The sequence below is a fragment of the Stegostoma tigrinum genome, chromosome 14 (assembly GCF_030684315.1).
Source record: "Stegostoma tigrinum isolate sSteTig4 chromosome 14, sSteTig4.hap1, whole genome shotgun sequence".
Classification (NCBI taxonomy): Eukaryota; Metazoa; Chordata; class Chondrichthyes; order Orectolobiformes; family Stegostomatidae; genus Stegostoma; species Stegostoma tigrinum.
Genome location: NC_081367.1, coordinates 77,254,658 through 77,280,703, shown reverse-complemented (window position 1 = coordinate 77,280,703; position 26,046 = coordinate 77,254,658). Strand labels below are relative to the sequence as shown.

At 45.7% G+C, this 26,046-nt stretch overlaps 1 protein-coding gene across 3 annotated transcripts in view; it reads left to right on the top strand.

The window, feature by feature from the left end:
- Positions 1-26,046, top strand: part of nyap2a (neuronal tyrosine-phosphorylated phosphoinositide-3-kinase adaptor 2a) — a 226,068-nt gene that overhangs the window by 3,677 nt on the left and 196,345 nt on the right. The gene's annotated exons all lie outside the window — the stretch shown is intronic.

The window sequence follows — 26,046 nt, the reverse complement described above, 5'->3', positions numbered from 1 at the left end:
ATCTCTCCAAAGTAGAATAAATCCTTCCCATTCATTTTAGTTCCCACTATAATTTTATACACCTGAATTAAATCTTCTCCCAGCTCCAAAAATAACAATTCCAGCTCATCAGATCTTTCCTCAGATCCTCTTCTGGTGACATCTTCACAATTCCTTTGTTATTTAGTGCAGTCACATTTTGACAGCAATGTGATGACTGGAACTGTATGCAATATACTAGTCGTGGTCTAACTAATGCTTTATAGTGTTCCTGGGCAATCTCCCTGTTTTTTTTACATTCTTTGCCTAGGCTCCTAAAGAAAAGTGACCCATGTTGTTTTCTTAAGCATGTTATTTCTCTGTCCTGCTATCCTGGGAGCTGCAGACTGTGTGCAACAAGATCTCTTTGCGACTTTGAACTTTACAATGTCCTGCAATTTAATGTATATTCTGTAGTTTTCCCTCTGCAACACCCCAAAACCCCAAAAAATATTATCTCAGTATCCTTGGGACTGAATTCTATTTGCCACTTTCTGCCCCATCTCCTGTCTATTGATATCATTTTGTAATCTACAGCTTTCTTCCTCACTTTCATACACAGGACCAATTTCTGTATTGCGATCATGTCCCCAACATTTATGTCTAAGTCCTTGTTAAATATTATGAGAAACAAAGCACCTTCTACCATGTCCTGCAGAATTCTACTGGTCTGGCCTTCCAATCACAACAGCACCCATTGGCCAATTTTAGATCCAACTTCTCTGTTGCCTTTAAATTCCATGGCTATTCGTGTTTCTGACTAGTCTGTCATGCAGGATCTTGTGAAAAAACCTTGTTGAAATCCACATAGACCACATCAAGTACACCTCCATCACTTCTACATGAAGTAACAAGGAATGTGATAACATTAGTCAGACAAAACCTTACCTTTACGAATCTATGCTGACTGTCCTCGATTGATCCATGCCTTTCAAACGATGATTAATTCTGTTATTTGCAGTTTTTCAGGATAATTTGCCCATAAACTGTTTCTGCAATTACTGGGTTTATCCCTTTCTTCCTTTCTAAACAATAGCACATTGTTCAATGCTCTCCAGTTCTTTGGCACTATATCTGTAGCAAGAGAGAATTGGAAAAATGATGGTAAGAGACTCCTCTATTTCCCCCCTCTTCTCTTATTTGCTTAAGATATATCTCCTCCCAAGTAAAAGGATGGTATATTTTCAAGGGTAAAAACAGCTTCTACAATCAGGTCACAGTATAATGTTCAGCAGTTGATAAGGTACTCATTTGAAGTCACACAACACCAGGTTATAAGTTCACCTGACAAAGGGACTGCGCTCCGAAAGCTTGCAACTTCAAATAAACCTGTTGGGCTCTTGCTTGATGTCATGTAACTTCTGACTTTGTCCATCTCAGTCCAGCACTGGCGCCTGCACACAATAAGATACTCATATTTCGCCTGTGTCTTTAAGACTACAAGGTTCAATTGTTATTAATAGTCAAATTCTGAGGCAGATTAGCTGTTGATTTATTTGTAGATTAGATAAGGTTTAATCGTCATCTGGCAGCTTTTACTATTTTCTGGTAAACCAGTAAAAAATTAACAATAAATGTTTAACTACTAACTGATTTTAAGAATAGTTTCCATCTGTAACAAGTTGGGATGTTTTAGAGGTGATATCACAGGTATGACAGACGCAGACGTGTGCTATATTAAAAGATTTCTTTAAAAAGTGCCTAAATGACAGTAGATCCATGAGGCTATTGTGACACAGGTACCAATAGAGTCCTTTGAATCTCATAATTCCAGAATGCCATGCATCAAGCAGAATGATATAAATTATGCCCTCACTGATGTGAGTAACATTAAGGTTCATTTATTTTATTATGGAAAATACTTCTGAAATACAAATTGATGTTTCATGAAATGTTGCATGAAAGAGTTTCCTTGTGGGAGAAACCACACATTACTGCCTAGTTTGTTTGATGCGATGACCACATTGAACATAAAAGAATCTATACCATTAGAACATAGAACATTACAGCACAGCACAGGCCCTTCAGCCCTCGATGTTGCGCTGACCTGTCATACCGATCTCAAGCCCATTATTTGAAGAATATTAGAGAAGGCTTCAAAATCCAGCCAAACATTCTGCCTCAAACCAAAATCTACACCAAAACAAAAAACAGATGATCTGCTTGGTCAGCCCTCTTGATGCTCTTGGATGCCATGCTATATTTTAAGGAGCCTGCAAAATTTATCTACATCAAAGCAAGTGATTGCATTTTGAAAGTATCATTGCCTGTGAAGAGTTTTGAATGTTTATCAGAGAAGTGGTTTGATGTATATATTCGGTAAATCTATCCCTCCTCTTCCATTCATTACTATGTAATGACCTAGATATTGCTGGAATGGAACATCTCACTCTGTTGCCTGTAATAATTTATCCTTCACCTTAAATGCGTTGCCTATAATTTGCTGGCAGAGTAAGCTACAGAGAGAGGCATTTGGAGCCATGATGAATGATATGAACAGACTTCCAGCCTCATAACCAATGAGATTTCAGGGTTGAGGGAAATAAACAGATATGAAACAGAGTATGGAGGCAAAGTTGAATTTGCATTGGACAGAAGTTCAGCCTCCATCAGAATATTGCAGTTACTTCTGGCTACCACACTTTATGAAGGCATTGGATAGAGGACAGAAGACTCATGAGAATAGTTCCCGTCCACTAAATAATAGACCCAGAGCAGAATAGACTCTGACTACATCATTGTAATTTGCGGGAGAAATACATTTAGTTATGAAGATATGTTGGAAAACTTGGGGCTATTTTCCCTGAGAAATGAAGATTAAGGAAGATGGTTGTGGTTGTTGGAGGTCACTCACCTCAGCTCCAGGAGATCCCTGCAGGAGTTCCTCAGGGTAGTGTCCTTGTCCCAACCATCTTCAACTGCTCCATCAATGACCTTCTCTCCATCAGAAGTGGTGATATTCACCTGATGATTGCGCAATGTTCAGAACCATTCACAACTCCTCAGATACTGAAGCGGTCCATGTGCAAATGATACAAGATCTGGACAATATCCAGGCTTACGCTGAAGAGTGGAAAGTAACATTCATGCCACACAAATAACCAACTCTAATAGGAGACAATCTAACCTCTGACCCATTGATACTCAATGGTGTTACCATCATTGAATCCCCCGCTATCAACATCCTTTGAGGTTACTGTTGAGCAGACAGTCAACTGAATTCACCATATAAATACACCGACTACACAAACAGGCCAGAGGCTAGGAATACTGCAGTGTATAACTGACCTCCTGAATCTCAAAAGCCTGCCCACCATCTACAAGTTATAAGTCAGGAGTGTGATGGAATACTCCCCTACTCCCCCCTTGCCTGGATGAGTGCAGTCCCAACAACACTTAAGAAGTGTGACACCATCCAGGACAAAGCAACCCACTTGATTGGCACCACATCCACAAACACATGCTCCCTCCACCAGTGATGCTCGGTAGCATTAGTGTATACTTTCTACAGGATGCAATGTTTAAATTCTCCAAAGATCCTCAGACATCACCTTCCAAACTCATGACCACTACCATCTAGACAGACAAGGACAGCAGGTACATGGGCACACCATCCCCTGCAAGTTCCCCTCCAAGCCACTCACCATCCTGACTTGGAAATATATTGCCAATCCTTTACTATCACTAAGTCAGAATCCTGAAATTCCCTCCCTCAGACCATTATGGGCTAACCTATAACACAGAGACTGCAGTGGTTCAAAAAGACAGCTCACCAGCACCTTCTCAAGGGGCAACAAGGGACTGGTAATAAATGCTGGCCCAGCTGGTGATGCCCACGTCCCACAAATGAATAAAAAGAGGAAATTTGATTGAGATACTTCAAATTATGGGAAATCTGGAGAGTGGTGAAAGGGAGAAACTGTTCCCTTTTGTGACAGTACCAAGATTGAGGGGTACAGAGTTAGAGTAATTGATAATGGAAGCAAAAGCAATATGGAGAAAAATGTTTTAATGCAGCGAGTGGTTAAGGTCTGGAATGCATTGTCTGAGATTGGAGCATTCCAAGAGAATTAGCCTGTTATCTGAAAAGGAAGAAAATATAAAGGTATGGAGAGAAAGCATCTCTGTTGTTCATTAGGAAAGTTCATGCAGACACAATTGGCTTTCTTCTGCCCTGCAGCTGTTTGATTCTGTAGTGGCTAAGGTAATTTACCAGTGATTGGAAGGGATGGGCTTGTAAATTTAAAGTCCATTCTACCTTGTTGGGAGTGTAGTAGATAAGCAGTTAAAATGGGAAAGCTTTGTTTCCCACTTTATTTCCAACAATCTCTGATTTTAACCCATTTGGTTTTAATATGTTCAAAAAAAAGTTCATACCACCTTGGAACCCTGCGGCTGATCTAATGTAGATTCAAACACTGTGCTATTTAAAGGGAGTCTGCAGGTTTCTGATCCAGTGACAGTGAAGACATGGTGAGAGAGGTCCAAAATGTTATGTCTCTTGGAGAGGAGTTTGGAACTGGTGCTGTTCCACATGTCTGGCCCCCTGACCTTCTCGTGGGAGAGGCTGAGAGTTTGGACGTGATGATGATGGACAGTGGTGTATCTTGTGGATGGGACACACTGCCGTCACTGTGCCCTAGTTCTAGAAGGAGGGGATGTTTAAGGTGATGAATGAGTTGTCAGGCAGTGGGCTGCTTTCTCTTGAATGATGTCTAATGCAGACCAGACTTACACATAAACACCAATTAAGGCCTTATGTTATTACCATTAGGGCTCCAAAGTCTACTTAACTATCTTTGAGCATGGAAATCTCTGGGACTCATTGAGAACTCGCAAAGGATTTAGTCAGAGCTCCCCTTCATACATCCTACAGTAGTCAGAAACCTGTGTCTTGCTACTCACCTACAATCCCATCTCACTCTTTGAGCAGGTCTTGTTGCCCATTAAAATGCAGCCAAAAACTTTGAATACAAATGAAGCTTGGACTCAGATGTCACCTCCCATTCAAATCCACTCCGTGTTCAAATCTACCCCTCAGTCTGTTCTCTAGTTACAATAACAGACAGGTATCTGTGTGATAAGTTCATATTTCTTACACTCATCATACAAATAGGATAGTTAAAAAGACCAAAGTGATATATTGTTAATGTTACTGTATAAATAACACAGCTGGTGGATAGCTGTCGGATGGGCAAGAATTTCTCAATTGTAAAGCAGTATAAATAGAATTGCTCATGTGTCCCATTTTGACACACTGATATTTGTCACAGTGCCATCAGGCTAGCAGGGGCTCTTTTCTGGTTCTCAGCAAATTATGCAGCAGCTAAATTGCATTTTAAAAATGAGCGGATTAGTGATTAATGTGGATAGGAGAATGCCTGTGCACTTGCAACAGATGCAGAACAGTTGTCAAAAATAACTGAGGAAAAGTAATCCATTTCAAAAAATTTGAAGACTTACATGTGGATAAATCATTGAGCCTATCGTTGATAGGCATCCCCGATCGTTAAAAAAATCTAGCAAAGAACAATCTAAGATCCTGACAGCAATTTTTCAATGTGCTTTCGATCTCTAACTTATGTTCTCTGCAGATATTCCTTAAGATAATGTCCTGGACCCACCCGTCAAGGGTCAGAAGTGGGGATGTTCATTCATAATTGCACAAAGTTCAGCACCAACGCTCAGCGACTCCTCAGACAATGAAGCAGTCCATGTTTGAATGCAACAAGGTCAGAACAACATCCAGGTGTGGGCTGACAAGTTGCAATAACATTCACACTGCACAAATGTCAGGCTATAACCATTTCCAACAAAAGAGAATGTGAGCATTGCACAGTGACATTCAATGGTAATGCTATCACTGTTGTTAACATCCAGGAGGTCACCATTTACCAGAAATTGAACTGAATTAGTCATATAAACACAATGGCTACAAGAGCAGGTCAGAGGCTAGGAATTCTGCAGCAAGTACCTCACCTCACCAAAGCCTGTCCACCATCTACAAGGCACAAGTCTGGAGTGTGATGGAATACTCCCCACTTGCCTGGATGGGTGCAGCCCCAACAACACTCAACAAGCTTGGCACCATCCAGGACATAGGAACAGGAATAGACTATTCAGCCTTTTGAGCCGGTTCTACCATTCAATAAGATCGTGGCTGATCCGTGGCCTAACTCCATATACTTTCATGCAATTGTTCAACAAAAATGTAACAGCTCAGATTTAGAATTAACAACTGATTTGGCATCCTCTGCCATTTGTGGAAAAGAGTTCCAAACCTCTCCCACCCTTTGTGTGTAGAAGTGCTTCCCAACATCACTCTAACGGCCTGGCCCTAATTCTCACACTATGCCACTAGTTCTAGAATCTCCAACCAGTGGAAATAGTTTATCTTTATCTACTTTGTCTTTCCTGTCAATATCTTGAAGACTCTAATCAGATCACACCATAACTTCCCAAATTCAGGATAAAACGGGCCTAATTTATATAAAAACTGAAAGAACTGCAGATGCTGCAAATCAGGAACAAAAACAAAGTTGCTGGAAAAGCTCAGCAGGTCTGTCAGCATCTGTGGAGGATAAAACAGAGTTAACATTTCGGGTCCGGAGACCCTTCCTCAGAACTCAGAATTGTATAATCTCTCCTCATAACAACCCTTCACTGCAACAGAGTGATATATCACATACTGCTCACTGTAACACTCTGATATATCCTGAAATCCATGTACCATTTGTGCAAACCTACGTTGTTCACCCTCCAAGGCCAATCTGTTATTCTTAAGGTGTGGTGCCCCGATCTGCTCACAGTACACAAGGTGGGTTTTGTATACTTGCAGCGTAACTTCTGTATCCCTGGACTCCAGCCCTGAGCTATAAAGGCCAACATTCCTGATTTTTTGCTGTGCATTTTAAAGATCTGCTGGACCCCCAAGTCTCTTTTGACTTCCACCACGTTTAACTTCATGCCATCTAGAAAATACTCCTATCAATTCTTTTTGGTCTAAAATGGGCAAAGCAGCCTGGTTGATTGGCATTACATCCACAGGCATCCATACTCTCCACCGGCAACTCAGCAGCAGTGTGTACTATCTACAAGATGCACTGCAGAAATTCACCAAAGATCGTCAAATGGCACGTTTCAAACCCATGACCACTTCCATTTAGAAGGACAAGGCAACCAATATATGAGAACACCATCACCTGCAAGTTCCCCTTCAAGCCACTCACCACCCTGCCCTGGAAATATATCGCTGTTCATTCACTGTCAATGGGTCAAAATGCTGTAATTTCCTCCCTAAGGGCATTGGGTCAACCTACAGCCCTTGCACTGCAGCAGTTTAAGAAGGCAGCTCACTATCACCTATTCAAGGGCAACTGAAGAGAGCAATAAGTCTTCTCTGATTAGAGAGAGATGACCAGTAGACAAAGGGCGATCCCTTCTTTATCCCTTCAGTTAATGTAGGACTTGAACTCACATTGTTGGTCTCGCTCTGTATCACAAAAAAATCATCCTGCCAACTAAGCTAACCTACCCCTTTGCTCAATGATAACTCCCAGTCTGTTGATAGTGGGGGATTTAGTGATGGTAATACTATTGAATGTCAAGGGGTAACACTTAGATTGACTCTTATTGGTGATGGTCATAGCCTGGCATTTGTGTGGTGTGAATGTCACTTGCCACCTGTCAGCCCAAGCCTAGATATTGTCCAGATCTTGTTGCATGTGAACATGGACTGCTTCAGTATCTGAGGAGTCATGAATGGTGCTGAACATTGTGCAATCATCAGTGAGCATCCCCATCTCTGACCTTGTGATGGAGGGAAGGTCACTGATGAAGCAGCTGAGGATGGTTGGGCCTAGGACACTATCCTGAGGAACTCCTGCAGAGATGCTCTGGGGCTGAGATGACAGACGTCTCACAACATGACCATCTTCCTGTGTGTCAGGTATGACTCCAACCACTGTGGCATTTTCCCCCAATACCCATTGATTCCAGTTTTGCCAGGGCTCCTTGATGCCACACTCGGTCGAATGCAGCCTTGATATCAGGGGCTGTCACTCTCACCTCACCTCTGGAATTCAACCCTTTTGTCCATGTTTGAACCGAGGCTGTAATGAGGACAGGAGCTGAGTGGCCCTGGCGGAACCCAAACTGGGCGTCACTGAGAAGGTTATTGCTGAGCAGGTGCTGCTTGATAGCCCTGTTACTGACACCTTCCATCACTTTACTGGTGGTCGAGAGGAGACTGAGGGGGCGGTAATTGGCCGGGTTGGATTAGTCCTGCTTTTTGTGTACGGGACATACCTGGGCAGTTTTCCACATTGTCAGGTAGCTGTCAGTGTTGTAACTGTACAGGAGCAGCTTGGCTCGGGGAGCGGCAAGTTCTGGAGAACAAGTCTTCAGTGTTATTGTCAGAATGTAGTCAGGGCCTTTGCAGTATCCAGTGACTACAACAATTTCTTGATATCTCTTGGAGTGAATCAAATTGGCTAAAGACGGGTATCTATAATGTTGCGGACCACTGGAAGTCAAGATGGATCATCCACTCAGCACTTCTGTCTGAAGATTGCTGTGAATGCTTCTGCCTTGCCTTTTGCCCTGATGTGCTGGGGTCTTCCATCACTGAGGATGGGGATATTTGTGGAACATCCTCCTCCAGTGAGTTGTTTAATTGACCACCACCATTCACCACCAGATGTGGCAGGTCTGCAGAGCTTAGATCGGATCAATTAATGCACAGTTGCTTAGGTCTGTCTATCACTTGTTGCTTATGCTGTTTGGAATACAAGTAATCTTGTTTGGTAGCTTCGCCAGGTTGATAACTCACTTTTAGGTATACCTAAACAGGGAGACAATGGCCGAGTGGTATAATTGTTAGAATATTAATCCAGAATCTCAACTAATGTTCCAGGGACCTGGATTTGAATCTTGTCAGGCAGATTGTGGAATTTGAATTCAATTTCAAAATCTGCCTGGAATTAGGTATCTGCTGATACCAATTGTCATAACAACCCATCTGGTTCACTAATGTCCTTTAGAGTAGAATAGAATTTCCCTTATTTCAGGGAGGGAAATCTGCTTTTCTTATTGTCTAGCCTTCATGTGACCCATGTGGTTGACTCTTAATTGCTCTGGGGAAATTAGGGATGGCCAATAAATGCTGTTCTAGCCAATGATGTCCTAACCTGTGAACACAGGGCAATAATAACCTGGTGTTGCTCCTGGCATACCCTCCTATAATCACCATCAGACCAGGGTGGATCCCCTGGCTTGACGGTATTGGTTGAGTGGGGGATGTGCCCAGCCATGAAGCTGCAGATTGTGCTGGAGTACAATTCTGCTGTTGTTGAGGGCCCACAGCTCATGGCTTAGTGTGTGCAATTTTGGGCCTTTTCTTGCAGATTACTGCTAAAGCCAGAAAGACCATACAAGCAGGATTCACCACGAATGAGAAACTGTAGTATTGAGGAAATATTTGAGACACATGGTCAATTTCCACCTCTTTGTAAAAGGAAAAGGGATGACTAAAGGGATTTGAAAACAAATTTAAAAGTTGTGATGAAGTGTCTCAGAACACTGCCTCCTGTGTAGATTAGAAACAGATAATTATCAATTGTCACTGACAGTAATGAGAAGTTTGGAGAAATTATTGATGCAGAAATTTGTTGCAGAATAAAATGTTCTGGATGATAATGGTTGGCGGAGAGACAAACGTGCTATTTAAGGTAAAAGCAAACACATTTGAAACAGTGGAAGGCACAGAATGAGAGAGCAGGACAGTGCGAGAAATTTGCATTGTCCATAAAGAAGAGCTAGTATTTATATAATGGACTGAATTTCACCAATCCTGTGGAAAAGGCTGTGGAGGTGGGAGTGTGGGGAAATTTGAAGGTTCTGGATGTGAGTTTGCTCGCTGAGCTGGAAGGTAACGTCATCAGTGACCCTCCGACGAAACGCTGGTGTTACGTCCCGCTTTCTATTTATCTGTTTAGGTTTCCTTGGGTTGGTGATGTCATTTCCTGCATTGGTGATGTCATTTCCTGCTCTTTTTCTCAGAGGATGGTAGATTGATTTGGAGCCAATGTGTTTGTTGATGGAGTTCCGGTTGGAATGCCATGCTTCTAGGAATTCTCGTGCATGTCTCTGTTTGGCTTGTCCGAGGATGGATGTGTTATCCCAATCAAAGTGGTGTCCTTCCTCATCTGTATGTAAGGATACGAGTGATAGTGGGTCATGTCGTTTTGTGGCTAGTTGATGTTCATGTATCCTGGTGGCTAGCTTTCTGCCAGTTTGTCCAATGTAGTGTTTGTCACAGTTACATACAATGAGGAAGGACACCACTTTGATTGGGACAACACATCCATCCTAGGACAAGCCAAACAGAGACATGCACGAGAATTCCTAGAAGCATGGCATTCCAACAGGAACTCCATCAACAAACACATTGATTTGGAGCCAATCTACCATCCCCTGAGAAAAAGAGCAGGAAATGACATCACCAATGCAGGAAATGACATCACCAACCCAAGGAAACCTAAACAGATAAATAGAAAGCAGGACATAACACCAGCGCTTCATTGGAGGGTCACTGATGATGTTACCTAGAATGGTGACGAAACGTCTGGGAACAAACCTTCCAGCTCAGTGAACCAGCTTACATCCGGAACAAAATAAAGACTCAATCTTCTGCGGACCGAGAGGAGGAGAGTGCTGTGTTGGAGGTGGAAGGAAGACGTCGGGTTGGCTGTGCACACTTGCAACTGGTGGATCTCAATGCTGGCTTCGGCCTAACGCTGGTTCAGGGGAGCAGCCAACCTGCAACGATGGCAGCGGCAAGTGCTCGTGCCCCAGGTCAGGGAGTCTGGAACACCATCCATGTTTCCGTGAAGAAAGTGGATGAAGGTGCACCTGTGGACCGCACCCTCTTTGTGAAGAGGGTCCTGTTGGACTGTTGTGGGTTCGCTGCTGCGGACATTTATTGCCTGCAGGATTTCCACGGAGGAGGTTTTTACGATGTAACCTTCAGGAGTGCCAAGCTTTGCGAGCGCTTCCTGGAGGTTTTCAAGGAGAAAGGAGGTGAGGGCCCCCTCTCTGTATTGACCGCTGTCCCGCTGTTCGTGATGCCAGCACAGAGGAGCCATATGGTGACTAAACACATGTACAACCAGCAGTTGATGTCCTGACCTTTCTTGGAAGGTACGTGAAGGTGGAAGGGGACCTAACTGACATCATGGACCCCTTTGGCATCTGGACCAGTAAGAGGCAGGTCAAGGTGACGCTGAGGATGGGCGCAGACAGGAATGTCGCACACCCACCGTCCAGCTTCGCGATCGGCGGGAGCAGGGGCTACCTGACCTACGCAGGGCAACCTAAAGCCTGCCATGCCTGTGGTAGGTCAGGTCACGTGGTGGCCGTCTGCAAAGCCACCATCTGCAGGAACTGCAGGGAGGAGGGACACCTTGCAAAGGATTGCCCACAAGAAAAAAGCTGCAACCTTTGCGGGGAAGCGGGCCACCTCTACAGGGCATGCCCGAGGAGGGGGACCACCTACGCCCAGGTCGCCGGCTGGGGCAATGCGGGGCCAGTCCCCGTGGAGGGGAGGACAGCACCAGGGCCCTGCAAGGACCCCACTAAAGTGCAGGAGGGCCTGGCCCCGCAAGATGGGCCCGAGGACAGCAAAGCGCCCCTCCAGGCTCCGCTCCACCATGACAACCCGGAGTCGATGGAGGCGGCGACAGGCGACCCAGGGGAGTGGACGACGGTCCGGAAAGCGAGAAGGAAGGCGCGTCGGCAAGCCTAGGAACCGCAACCATCAGGTGGGAAGAGGCAGCTACAGGGGGGCTGAAAGAGCTCCTGTGACGAGGGAGATTTGGAGAGGGCCCGCCCAAAGCAGAAGCTAAAGATCTCAAGGAAGAAGGAAAGCAGCACCCCACTTCCAGGTGACGGGAGACGTCCTGAGGCTCCCTCCGACACCCAGCCACGTGCCTGGAGGGCCCCCCAGAAATTCCAGGTGGGAAGGAGGAAACAGCGCGTCCCCAGCCTGACCCAGAGCCGGACTCTCCTGCCTCTGTACCCCCGACGGGGGGATGCCACCCAGAAGGCAACACGGACGGTTTCCTGAGCCCGGAGAGCGTCCAGCAGTTAGCCCGGGCAATGGGCATGAAGGGACAGATGGAGGGGCTGGACCTTGGACTTGGGGAGGGTACTGCGGTCACGGCCCACAATGGGGGTACGAGATGCGAGCATTAATGTGCGCAGTGTCAAGTCCACCGCAAGATGTGTGTCGACGTTGGCCTACCTGACCACCATCAAGGCAGACCTCCTGTTTCTGCAGGAGTGCGGGATTCCGCACCTCGGCAGGTACGGGAATTGGTCCGGCGCCTGGACCTGTGGGCCTTCGATCTGGTCGGGGGGGTAACGACTGTTGCTCCTCAGGCCTGGCTATTCTGCTGTGGGGGGGCGCGACTTCACCATCTCTCCAGTTCAGGAGGTGGTGGGGGGTGCGTCTCCTCGTGGCTGACGTCACCTACAGGAACGCTCCCCTGAGGCTGACCAACGTGTACGCCCCAGCGGTACAGAGTGAGCGGTTGGCCGTCCTGCAGCGGCTTCCACCCCTGCTGGCTACGTCCAGGCCGGTCATCCTAGGCGGAGACTTCAACTGCATCATCGATGCAGATGGAAGATCCAGCGTGGGGACAGCGGGTGGGGGGAGTCAACTGGACGTCACATCCAGATTCCTGATTGGCACGGTGAAGGACGCCAAGCTGCTCGATGTCTTCAGTACCCCTGCAGACGGAACGCAGCGGAGGTACAACTGGTCGCGTCCAGACGGGTCTATTCGCTCAAGGATAGACTTCCTGTTTGTGTCATGGGCGTTCTCGGTCAGGTCCACCGGCGTCGAGCCGGTGTTCTTCTCTGACCACTGCCTCCTGCTGGCCGACTGTCACTTACAGGACGGCCAGCCTGCCGGCAAGGGGACTTGGAAGCTCAACACGACTCTGTTGACCCCAGAGAACGTCGAGGAGCTTAAGAGGGAGTACGCCGGTTGGAGAACCGTGAAACCCCTCTTTGAGTCTCCGGGCGACTGGTGGGAGATGGTCTAGGAGAACATCAAGAGGCTCTTTGTCCTCAAGGGTGTTCGGAAGGCGAGAGAGAGGTGGGTAAAGCTGTCGCGACCCCAGAAAAGGGTGCAGAACCTGCTCCTTCTGCAGCTGATGGGGGTCGATGTCACAGAGGATCTCCGCGAGGTGACGGGTCAGCAAGCCTCGCTCTTCGCCGCGGAGGCCTCCAGGATAATCTTCCGGCCCAGGGTCCGCTCCATGGAGCAGGAAGAGACGTGCTTGCGTTTCTTCTTTCAGAAGGTGCACAAAGAGAGCTCTGTGCTTAGCCGGCTGAAGGAGGACGACGGCTCGGTGACGTCGTCTCTGCCCGACATTTTGAGGATCAGCAGATCCTTCTATGCTGGACTGTACGACACGAAGCCCAAGGACAGCACGGCCTCCGAGTCGTTCCTGTCGTCGATCACGGAGGTCTTAGACGATGGCACGAGGGAGTGGCTGGACCGGCTGATATCCCTGGACGAGCTGACCAGACCCCTCAAGTCCTTGGAGAGGAATAAGACTCGCGGGAGCGATGGCTTACCGGTCGTGCTGTATTCCGCTCTGTGGGACCTGGTCGGCCAGGACCTGCTGGAGGTGTACGATAGTGCGCTTCGGGCAGGGGAAATGTGCAAGCCCATGAGGAAGGGCATCATCACCCTCATTTACAAGAGGAAGAGGGAGAGGGAAGAAATTAAGAATTGGCGTCCCATTTCACTATTGAACGTGGACTACAAAATCCTGGCCAAGGTCATAGCCAACCGGGTCAGGTCTGTCCTGGAGTCAGTGATTCACCCTGACCAAACCTGTGCTGTGCCCGGCAGGAAGATCGCTAAGGGCCTCGCGCTCATCAGGGATACGATCGCCTACGTACAGGACAGGCGGGTGGACACCTGCCTCATCAGCCTGGACCAGGAGAAGGCCTTCAACAGGGTCTCTCATGCTTACATGAGGGATGTCCTCTTCAAATTGGGGTTCGGGGACGGCATCCGCAATTGGATCCGGCTGCTCTACACCAACATCGTTAGCACAGTCTCGATCAACGGGTGGGAATCAGACAGTTTTCCTGTCAGATCTGGAGTCGGGCAGGGCTGCCCGCTCTCTCCTGCCTTGTTCGTGTGCTGTGTGGAGCCCTTCGCCGCATCCATCAGGAAGGACGTGAGCCTGAAGGGCGTGACTATCCCAGGCAGCGGAGGCCTTCAGGTCAAAACCTCCCTGCACATGGACGACGTCGCCGTCTTCTGCACCGATCGTCGGTCGGTGAGTAGGCTGTTGGACATCTGCGGCCAGTTTGAACTGGCCTCGGGTGCCAGAGTCAATAGGAGTAAGAGCGAGGTCATGTTCTTTGGGAACTGGGACGACCGCTCCTTCATCCCCTTCACCGTCAGGACAGACTCCTGAAGGCGCTGGGTGTTTGGTTCGGTGGAGCTGGGGCGTGCACTAAGACTTGGGAGGAGCGCATCACCAAACTGAAGCAGAAGCTGGGCAGGTGGATGCTCCGGTCCCTCTCCATCGCGGGTAAGAACCTGGTTGTCAGGTGCGAGGGGCTTACGGTACTGTTGTATGTGGCGCAGGCCTGGCCTATTCCCTGGACCTGCGCCGCTGCGGTCACCCGGGCCATCTTCCACTTCATTTGGGGCTCGAGGATGGACCGGGTCCGCAGTGACACCATGTACAAAGGCCTGGAAAATGGGGGAAAGGGCGTACTGAACGCCACCCTCGCCCTGACAGCTACCTTTGTGTGCGGCTGCATCAAGCTGTGCGTAGATCCTCAGTACGCAAACACCAAGTGTCACTACTTACTGAGGTTCTACCTGTCCCTGGTGTTGCGAAGGATGGGCCTGGCCTTGTTGCCGCGGAACGCTCCAAGTAGTTGGACCGTCCCGTACCACCTGTCCTTCGTGGAGAAATTTTTGAACGGAAACACCTTTGACCACAAGGCCGTCAGGCAGTGGTCAGCACGTAGTATCCTCGAGACCCTTCGGGAAAAGGAGAGGGTGGATCCCGTCGTGTGGTTCCCCACGCAGACTGCCAAAGTCGTTTGGCAGAATGCCCCATCGCCAGAACTTTCAAACAAGCACAAGGACATTGCTTGGCTGGCGGTGAGAGGGGCTCTGCCAGTGAGATCCTTTATGCATGCCCGGAATCTCTGCGCCACCACACGCTGCCCTCGAGGTGGCTGCGGGGGGGTCGAGACTGTCGATCACCTCCTTCTGGAGTGTGCCTATGCGCAGGAGGTCTGGAGGGGGATGCAGTGGTATTTGTCGAGGTTCGTCCCGAGCAGCTCCGTGACGCGGGACTCCGTGCTGTACGGGCTGTTTCCTGGGACGCACACCGAGACCAGCATCAACTGCGCTTGGAGGACCATCAATGCGGTGAAAGACGCTCTTTGGTCTGCCCGCAACGTGCTGGTCTGCCAGCTGAAAGAATTGACCCCGACCGAATGTTGCAGACTGGCGCACTCCAAGGTCCAGGACTATGTGCTGAGGGACGCGCTATAAAGCTTGAGGCAGCCGCTGCCAAGGCGGGGTGGGGAAAGACCACGGTATGAAACCCCGCGCCCAGAATAGAAAAAAAGGGCCCTATCTGGTAATTGTGCCCAGCTGGTGCCTTCCCCAACTGGTCAGGGGGCCAACGGGGACTGTGCGGGGTGACGACTGCCGGGGTATTTTCTTTGCTTTGTTCTTTTTTCTTTGTTTGTTATTTTCCTTTAGTTGGTGTACGTACCCCCTGGGTAGCCTGGAGCGGCTTGCAGGACTGGGTAGGTGTATAAATATGTTTTATTTTTTGTACATCTTATGAATAAAGTGTATTTTTTCAAATAAAAAAAAGTGACGAAACGTCTGAAAACTAACCTTCCAGCCCAGGGAGCAAACTCCGATGTAGAACCTCAACCTGAGCTACAAATCTTCTCAAAACTCGCTAAATTTGAAGGTATTGGATTTGCGGGATTTGAATTATTGGCATCAATGATGACCCAGTGGCCAGCTCTGTGGGAACATGCGAATTCAGGTTACGCCCCAGAGTGAGGCCCAGAACCTCTAACTTCCTCTATACTCCTAGTGATTTTTCCCTGAGACCGCAGGCGCTTTGCTGGATCAGGGGCATGGCAACAGTTCAGAGTCAGCACGAGAAGCTTTATATAGATTCAGCCATTGTAATTCACAATGGAGACCCCAACACCAAGCAGCAGGCCTGTTCTTTCTGATGCCTGTGATAATGTTCATCCTCCTTCTCTTTCTGCTGCCTCCCTCCCACCTGAAGGTACCTTGATGCAGTGACAACCAGTAGCCAGGTATCAGCCACACTGTGAAGTCAGATGGTGGCCCTGTGCACTGGTCATGCTGATTGGACATCCTGAACTGAACCCTGCAACACCCAGAGTTGGGGATGGCGTCTATCTTAATTTGCTGACTCCAGGAAGATTGTGTTCAAAGCTGTACCAGTGATTCTCTTGACCCAGAATTTATTGCAATATTCAGCTCAAATGTTCAAATAGCTCACACCTCAGCTGTGAACTCTTCTGGCTCTAAGCATGCAGACATTAGCTAAAGTTATATCTCATTGGGTTCAACAAAATAGAAATTGATCTCACATTAAAACTAAAGCCAAAGAGTAGCAGTTGATTCAATGAAATTAAGCAAGGAGATATTCTTTGATAATTGTAGCCACTGTGCAACCTGCGCCAACATTTGGAATAAAAACATAAAACCCGATGATATTAAGCTTGTGTTTTGACTGTATGAGTTTGTAAAGGAGCAGAAAGGAACATGTGACTTTCTGTCTGAAAGTGACACTCAGAACTGACAAACTGTCACCTGGAGAAAGAGAATGAATTTTCTCTGGATATAAAATTACGTCCACTTGTTAAAAGAAGAACATATGTATGGAAAATCAAATCATATTTGCGATGAACTTAACCTCTCCATTTCAGTTACTATAGTTTCAATTGTCACCATATCGTAATTGTCTTGATTTCCAATTTGTTCCTGGAACCAAGAAGTGAAGTTCTTGTGTAGATCAGAGGGTATAATAGCATCCTTACAGAATAATACTTCAAGCAAAACAATCTCTTTAATCAATGTAGCCAGCACCAACAAACACAATTGGGCTGGTAATATGATGCTATGATTTCTGCTCCCCAGATGTTGAAGGTACTATTGTGGCTCCCAGCATATTACTCAGGAAATATTCATTCAGGAAGGCAGGGCTTCGTTAAATAGGAAATGGGTTCCAGTGCACCTGCATATGTTTTGTATTCAGTGTAAAATCTACAAGTGCAGTTCTTTCCTGAGCAGCAAATATATCAGCTACTGAAGAGGCCTCAGCACCACTTAATCTGAAATCCATCTATGTAGAGGCAGCTAAAATTCTATTGCTAAGGATCACATTGGTATATATCCACATTCTATGCATGCTGTGACAGATCTAGGTCTTTGAACATATGAATCAAAGTTCTACTATAGAGTGGGTAATGTCCCCTGGCAGTGTGACTGTACATTCATTGTGTCCTGCATGTCCTTGTACCCACATGAATATTTCTGTCATGAAAATGTAAGATCTACTCATTTCAATGTTTCCCCAGCGCTTGGAGTATTCAGTACGCTATGAGCACTGTATTGTACAGAGGTTGGAATTTTGGGTTCCATTACCACTTGTTGATTCAGGTCGTTGGCACAGATCAACATACCAGATATGCACTTGAGGGAGGAAAGAATAGAAGGATAGATCAACTGATTGAGCTGATCATAGATATAGGGAGGCTCACAAAAGCATATACAATTGTATCAACCTACTGAGCTGATCTGCCTATTTCTATGCTACAAAATTGTATGTGATTGGATTGTGATTTGGATAAACTGCAGAGTTGGGCTTAATGGTGGCAAATGGAGTTCAATGTGGATAAATGTTAGGTGATTCACTTTGGGAAGAATAATAAGAAGGCTGAATGCTGGGTCAATGGAAAGATTCTTGGTAGTGTGGGTATGCAGAGGGATCTTGGTGTCCATGTACACAGATCCCTGAAAGTTGCCACCCAGATTAATAGTGTTGCTAAGAAGGCTTATGATATGTTAGGTTTTATTGGTAGAGGGATTGAGTTCTGGAGCCGTGATGTCATGCTGCAACTGTACAAAGCGCTAGTGCGGCCTCATTTGGAATATTGCGTGCAGTTCTGGTCGCCCCATTACAGAAAGGATGTGGAAGCATTGGAAAAGGCGCAGAGGAGATTTAACAGGATGTTGCCTGGTCTGGAGCGCAGGCCCTATGAAGAAAGTTTGAGGGACTTGGGTCTGTTCTCATTGGAGAGAAGAAGGCTAAGAGGGGAATTAATAGAGATATACAAGATGATCAGAGGATTAGATAGGGTGGACAGTAGGAGCCTTTTTCCAAGGATGATGACTTCAGCTTGTACAAGGGGGCATAGCTACAAATTGAGGGATGATAGATTTAAGGCAGATGTCAGAGGCAGGTTCTTTACTCAGAGAATGGTTAGGGCGTGGAACGCCCTGCCGCCAATGTAGTTAACTCAGCCACATTAGGGGCATTTAAACAGTCCTTGGATAAGCATATGGATGATGATGGGATAGTGTAGGGGAGGGGCTTAAATTAGTTCACAGGTCGGCGCAACATCGAGGGCCGAAGGGCCTGTTCTGCGCTGTATTGTTCTATGTTCTATGTTCTGTTCTAGGATGGCATTATTTTTCTCTTCAAGAAATTTTAGAATGTAAAGATCACATTTAAAGGTTAATGCTGAAGCTCAACAAAATGCTTTAAATGAAGAATGGCTGTCTCAAGATGTCTGTTTTAATGCATAATTTGGTAAAACCATAACGTAAACTGCTAGGTTCTGCACTTTAGACCCAAAATCAGCCAGTTGGTCATTGAGTGCAATTTGCGTCACTAACTAATTGGGATTTAGACCATCATAAAACATAAACTTCATTTTGCGCTTCTCAGCTGCTTCATCAATGTCCTCCCTCCATCATAAGGTCAGAAATGGAAATGTTCCTCATGGCTGCACAATGTTCAGAGCCATTTGCAACTCTTCAAATACTGAAGCAGTCTGTGTTCAAATGCAGCATGACCTGGACAATATCCAGGCTTGCACTGAACAATGGCAAGGAACTCTCACACCTCACAAGTACCAATAATGGCCATCTCCAAGAAGAGACAATCTAACCATCCCCCCCGACATTCAATGGCGTTACCATCACTGAATCCCCTGCTCTCAATATCCTGGGTTTACCATTAAGAAAAAACTCAACTGCACTCAGATAAAAGTGGCTAAAACCACAGGTCACAGGCGCGAAACTATGTGGTGAATAACTCATCCCTAATTCCTATATATGATTTACAAGACACAAGTCAGGAGTGTGATATTATATTCCCCACTTGCCTGAATTAGAGTAGCTCTAACAACACGCAAGAAAAAGCTAGCCCAGAAGTTGTTAAAGAGACCAAGTTATGTAGTAAAGGCAGGCAAAAGCACGACAGGGAACAAGGGAAAGCTGATGAATTAAACTACATATATTTCAATGCAAGTGGCTGACAAGCAGATGAACTCGGGCCACGGATGGGCACATGGGGCTGAGTTATTATAGCTATTACAGAAACATGGCTGACGGAGGGATAGGGCTGGCAGCTCAGTGTTTTGTGGTATAGATGCTATAAAAAGGGTAGAAGGGGAGGCCAGAGCGGAGGGGGAGTTGCGTTTTGATTGGGGAAAACATCACGGCAGTACTTGGACAAGGTATTCCTCGGGATTGTCCAGTGAGGCTACATGGGTGGAACTGAGAAATAAAAAGGGGGTGACCACTTGGATAGCATTGTATTATAGGCCCACCAATAGTCAGTGGGAAATCGAGGAGCAAATATGTGGGGAGATTGCAGATAGCTACAAGAGTAGTGGGGTTGTAATAGCCAGGGATTTTAACTTTCCGAATGTTGACTGGGACTGCCATAGTGGTAAGAGCTTGGATGGAGAGCAATTTCTCAAGTATGTTCAGGAAGAATTTCTTCTGCATTATGTAGGTGGCCCTACCAGAGAAGGGGCAAAACTTGACCTCGACTTGGGAGATAAGGCAGGGCAAGTGACAGAAATGTTAGTGAGGGAGCGCTTTGGGACCAGTGACCATAATTCTATTATATTTAAAATAACAATGGAAAGGATATGCATGGTCCACAAAATTAAAGTTCTAAACTGGGGCAAAGCCAATTTTGATGGTATTTGATAGGAACTTTCAAAAGTTAATTGCAGACAAAGAGATGCCTTACAAGTGGAAGGCTTTCAAAAGCATGGTAACAAAAGTTCACAAACGAGGAGGAAAACAACAGCAAACTGCCATTCCTAGATGCCACAGTAGAGCGAACAGCCAATGGGGAACTTCAAACCAGCATCTACAGGAAAACAACACATACGGACCAAATACTGAACTACAGGAGCAACCATCCCAACACCCACAAACGAAGCTGCATTAGAACATTATTCCAACGAGCCACCACACACTGCAGCACAGAGGAACTATGCAGAGCAGAGGAAAATCACCTATATAGCGTATTCAAAAAGAACGGGTACCCTATAAACACAGTCCGCCGATTCCTCAGCAACAAACCCAAACAAACAGACAAAACATGCCCAGAAACCATAACCGCTCTCCCCTACATCAAAGACATTTCCAAAATGATTGCCAGACTACTCGGACCTCTTGGCATCGTGGTAGCCCACAAACCCACCAACACACTAAAACAGCAGCTAATGAACTTAAAAGACCCTATAGGGACAACAAGCAAAATGAACATCATCTACAAAATACCTTGCAAGAACTGTGACAAACACTACATTGGACAAACTGGCAGAAAGCTAGCCACCAGGATACATGAACATCAACTAGCCACAAAACGACATGACCCACTATCACTCGTATCCTTACATACAGATGAGGAAGGACACCACTTTGATTGGGACAACACATCCATCCTAGGACAAGCCAAACAGAGACACGCATGAGAATTCCTAGAAGCATGGCATTCCAACCGGAACTCCATCAACAAACACATTGATTTGGAGCCAATCTACCATCCTCTGAGAATAAGAACAGGAAATAACATCACCAATGCAGGAAATGACATCACCAACCCAAGGAAACCTAACCAGATAAATAGAAAGCGGGACATAACACCAGCGCTTCGTCGGAGGCTCACTGATGATGTTACCTAGAATGGTGACGAAACGTCTGAAAACTAACCTTCCAGCTCAGCAAGCAAACTCCCATCCAGAAACTCAATCTGGGCTATAAATCTTCTCAAAAGTTCAGGGGCAGCATATTCCTACTAGTATGAGATATTGAGGCTCTGAGACTATGTAGAAAGACATGGAAGCTAGGGAACTGAGGGAAACAAACAGTGATTTCTTAAATAGAGTCCACATTCCAGAAGAGGAGGTGCTGGAGGTCTTAACACACATGAAGGTAGACAAATCTCAGAGAGCTGATGAAGTATATTCGGACATTGTATGAAGCTAGGGAAGAAATTGTAGGCCCCTAGCACAGATATTTGTATTATCAACAGCCATGGGTGAAATGCTGAAAGACTGAACGGTGGCTAATGCAGTGCTATTATTTAAGAAAAGCTTCAAGGGACAGCCAGGGAACTACAGACGATGAGCCTGACATCAGTGATGGGTAAGTTCATGGAAGGGACTTGGAACGACAAGATTTACATGTTCTTGCAAAGGCAAGGACTGATTTGGGATAGTCAACATGGCTTTGTGTATGGGAAATTGTTCCTCACAAATTCCATTGAGTCTGTGAAGAGGTGACCAAGAAGGTGGATGAAGGCAAAGAGGTAGACATTGTCTACATGGACTTGAGCAAGGCCTTCAACTGGTTAGTAAGGCTAGATCACATGGAATCCAGGGTGAGCTAACAAAGAACAAAGAATAAAACAAAATTACAGTACGGTAACCAGTCCTTCGGCCCTCCAAGCCTGCACCGACATGGTTCCCGTCACAATTAAAACCCTCTACCCTTCCAGGGACCATATCCCTCTATTCACATCCTATTCATATAGCTATCAGGGCTCCCTTTAAAAATCACTATAGGATCTGCTCCCACTACCTCCACCAGCAGCGAGTTCCAGGCACCCACCACCCGCTGTGTAAAAAAAAAACTTGCCTCGTACATGACCTTTAAACCTTGCCCCTCGCACCTAAAACCCATGGCCCCTGGTAACAGGCTGTTGCACTCTGGGAAAAGGCTTCTGACTGTCCGGTCTGCCCATGCCCTTCATGATCTTGTAGGCCTCTATCAGATCATCCCTCAATCTCCATTGTTCCAGTGAGAACAACCCCAAGTTTCTCCAACCTCCCCTCATATTTCATGCCCTCCATACCAGGCAACATCCCGGTAAACCTTTTCTGTGCCCTCTCCAAAGCCACCACATCCTTCTGGTAGTGTGGCAACCAGAACTGAACGCAATATTCCAAAAGCAGCCTAACTAAGGTTCTATAAAGCTGCAACATTACCTGCCAATTTTTAAACTCAATGCCCCGGCCGATGAAGGCAAGCTTGCCATACGCCTTGTTGACTACCTTTTCCACCTGCATTGCCAGTTTCAGTGACCTGTGTACTTGTACACCCAGATCCCTCTGCTTATCAGTATTCTTAAGGGTTCTGCCATTTACTGTATATTTTCCATGAGGATCAGTCCTTCCAAAATACATTACATCCCATTTTTCCAGACTAAACTCGATCTGTCATCTCTTTGTCCAGGTCACTAACCAACCTATATCCTGCTGTATCTTTTGCCGGACCTCATTGGTATCCACAATTCCACCAACCTGTGTGTCATCATCACAATTGAATTGTGCTAGCCAGTTGAATGTACAATGGCTTGGCCATAGGAAACAGAAGGTGGTAGTAGAGGGTTGTTGTTCAGATTGGAGACCTGTGACCAGCAGAATGCCACAAGGATATGTGTTGGGTCCACTTTGTTTGTCATTTATATAAATTATTTGGATGAGAAAACAGGAGGCAAGGTTCGTAAGTTTGCAGATGATACCAAACTAGATCGTGAAGTGGGCAGTGAAGAAGGTTGTCTAAGAATACAACAGGATCCTGATATCCTGAGAGATATGGGCTAAATACTGGCAAATGGGACTAGTTCAGTTTCAGAAAACTGGTCAGCAGAGATGAGTTGGGCTGAAGAGCTTATCTCCATGCTGCAAGACTCCGTGATCCTATGACTCTGGTGCCTGCTTGATTTACACACATTCGCCACTTCCAACATTCATTTCTTCCAACATCCTTCTACCAGAAGGATGTGGTGGCTTTGGAGAGGGTGCAGAAAAGATTTACCAGGATGTTGCCTTGTATGGTGGGCATTAGTTATGAGGAGAGTTTGGAGAAACTTGAGTTGTTCTCACTGGAACGACAGAGGCTGAGGGGCGACCTGATAGAGGTCGACAAGATTATGAAGGCGTGCAGTAAGAGCAGTGTGTATCATCTACAAGGTGCACCTTTGAAACTCTCAAAGGATCTTCTGACAGCATTATCCAAACTCCAGACCTCGACATCCTAAAAAGACAAAGACAGCAGATACATGGGGATGGCACCCCTGTAGGTTCCCTTCTAAGTCAATCACCATCCGGAACAAGGACTATATCCCTTTTCCTCACTGTCACTTGAGCTTCCTTCCTTGCAGCACTGTGGGCATATAGACTGTATGTAGATTGCAGTGGCTCTGGAATTCAGGATGGGCAATAAATGCCGGCATCTTGTGAAAGAGTAAAAGAAATAGTGGGTTGCAGTTGGAGATTTGCCCCTTTTATGGAAAAACATCGACCCTGAGTAACTACTGACCAACTGGAGAGCTTGGAGGTTTAATGTTCCAGTAGTGCCACTGAGAACAGTGGCCACTAATGATACTGCAAAAGGACCAGCCCAATGAAGATTCTGTTGGGTACATTACTGCAGTTAAAGTTGAGGAGCTTCATCAAGGTCAGTCAGGCAAACACTAGCAAGGGATGATGGAATTTGTTGGTCCTGTGGACAGAGATAAGGGTCTCCAAACAAAGATTGTCATTGCTGCAAGAGGTCCCAAATGGGTCTAGGGAATAGCTCACCATTTGGAAGAAATAGATTACATCTAAATAGATAATGGCCTTGCAAACTGAGCCACAACCAGCATACTGTGATTGGAAACACTGGAATTTTCTTCCTCAGAAAGCAACGGATGCTGGATCATTGATGATATTCCAGGCAGAGTTAGATTTGTGACATGTTAGCCAAAGTTTTATTGAATGGAGGTGCAGGCTCTAAGGGCCAAAAGGTCTGCTCCTGTTCCTAAATCCTCTGTCCCAAATAGTTCTGAAGCAAGGATGAAATGAAAAGGAAGACAATACAAGAATAAGAAGCAAATCTCATGACAGATTATATTTACTCCTCAGTGAAAACTGTATTTTGGGACTCAGTTGAATTAATTTTAATCTGTGCCACAATAATCTCTATTCTTTCAGTCCTATTTGAAGGAAATCTATCCGATTTCATTTTTGTGTCTTAATCAGGTCAGCCATCCAGTAATCACACTTGCTATTTATAGCATTAATATTCCTAATTTTGCATCATTAATATTACATACAATCTGCTTGGTTTATAAATTTGTCTTTGAATTTTAATATCATCCAAGACTCACAGTGTCCTAACAAAGACAATGTAGATTGTAAAATGACACCTTCATCTTTTCTTTTGCCCATGACTTCTACACATTTCTATAATGTAGTTGCTAATCTTGTTGAGTGCTGGAAGCATTACCGAATGTGACGCCTCAGATGTGATTCAGTCCCAGACTGTAGAAAAAAAATCTTTATTCTCTCCTGGCTCCAAAGCTCTCAAATCAAAGTCTCTTAGCCCAGCTCCCAGTGATTGCTGGTTTACAGTGCAGAATTGTTCAGTGTTTAGCATAAATTAGCACCTAATTATTAGTTTCACTTCGAGAGACGCTAAGGATCACTGGTATGGGGATGGAGGAAAAATCAAATTGGCACAGCAGGTTACATGACCTGAGAGGTTTGACACTGATGCCAGGCAGGAAACTAAAGAGGCATTCTATTCCATACCAAGATCAGGCTTCACCCTGGGAGTCAAAAAAAGGATGAAAAGCATGAATGTAAATAATTATCAGTACCTAGAAAGAGAAAGATCAATCCTAAAGCGTGTCACTGTTCACAGCTACTCCACTGAAACTGCAACCAATCCTTGTGATGTTCAGTTTAACATATTCTAACATTTCAGTATCCAATTAAGAGATACTTCCTTTGTCAGCTTCAGACCTATTTCTTATGAAGAATGCTCTCATTGATTCCTAGAAATCCTGACTTATTCCATTCTCTATCATTTTCTTATTTACATCATCTGCCAACCTTGCTTATTTAAAAAAAAATTCATGGACAATTTTTTTTTAAATGACCCAATTAATCCCTATGTTAAAATTGTGATGTAATACATCAAAATGTCACCTCAGGGCCTAAAGGATCTGGAACAAATTGATTCTTGTTTAGCTTCTTTTATATTTCCACTTGGAGTAATAGAACTCCCCTGGAATGGAAATTTACTACCTCCTAGCTATCCTGACCATTTTATTGTATCTGTGTGGAGCCACTGCCTTGTATTGGAAAGCCAAGAGATGTCAGCCCACTGTCATGGCACAAAGTCTAGCTTCTGGGCCCATGATGGTGCGTTTCCTCACTTCAGTGATCTTTGTGTTTTTGCTGTCATCCCTCTGGTTACTCTCAATCTGATGATCGTGGGTTAAAATTGTGAGACCTGAGTGCATAAACCTTGATTTCACCTCACTGTAGCACTGATGAGTCACTGTACTGCTGGGGGTGCTGTTGGTTGTTGAAATGTAGTAATGTGTGATTGACTTACAT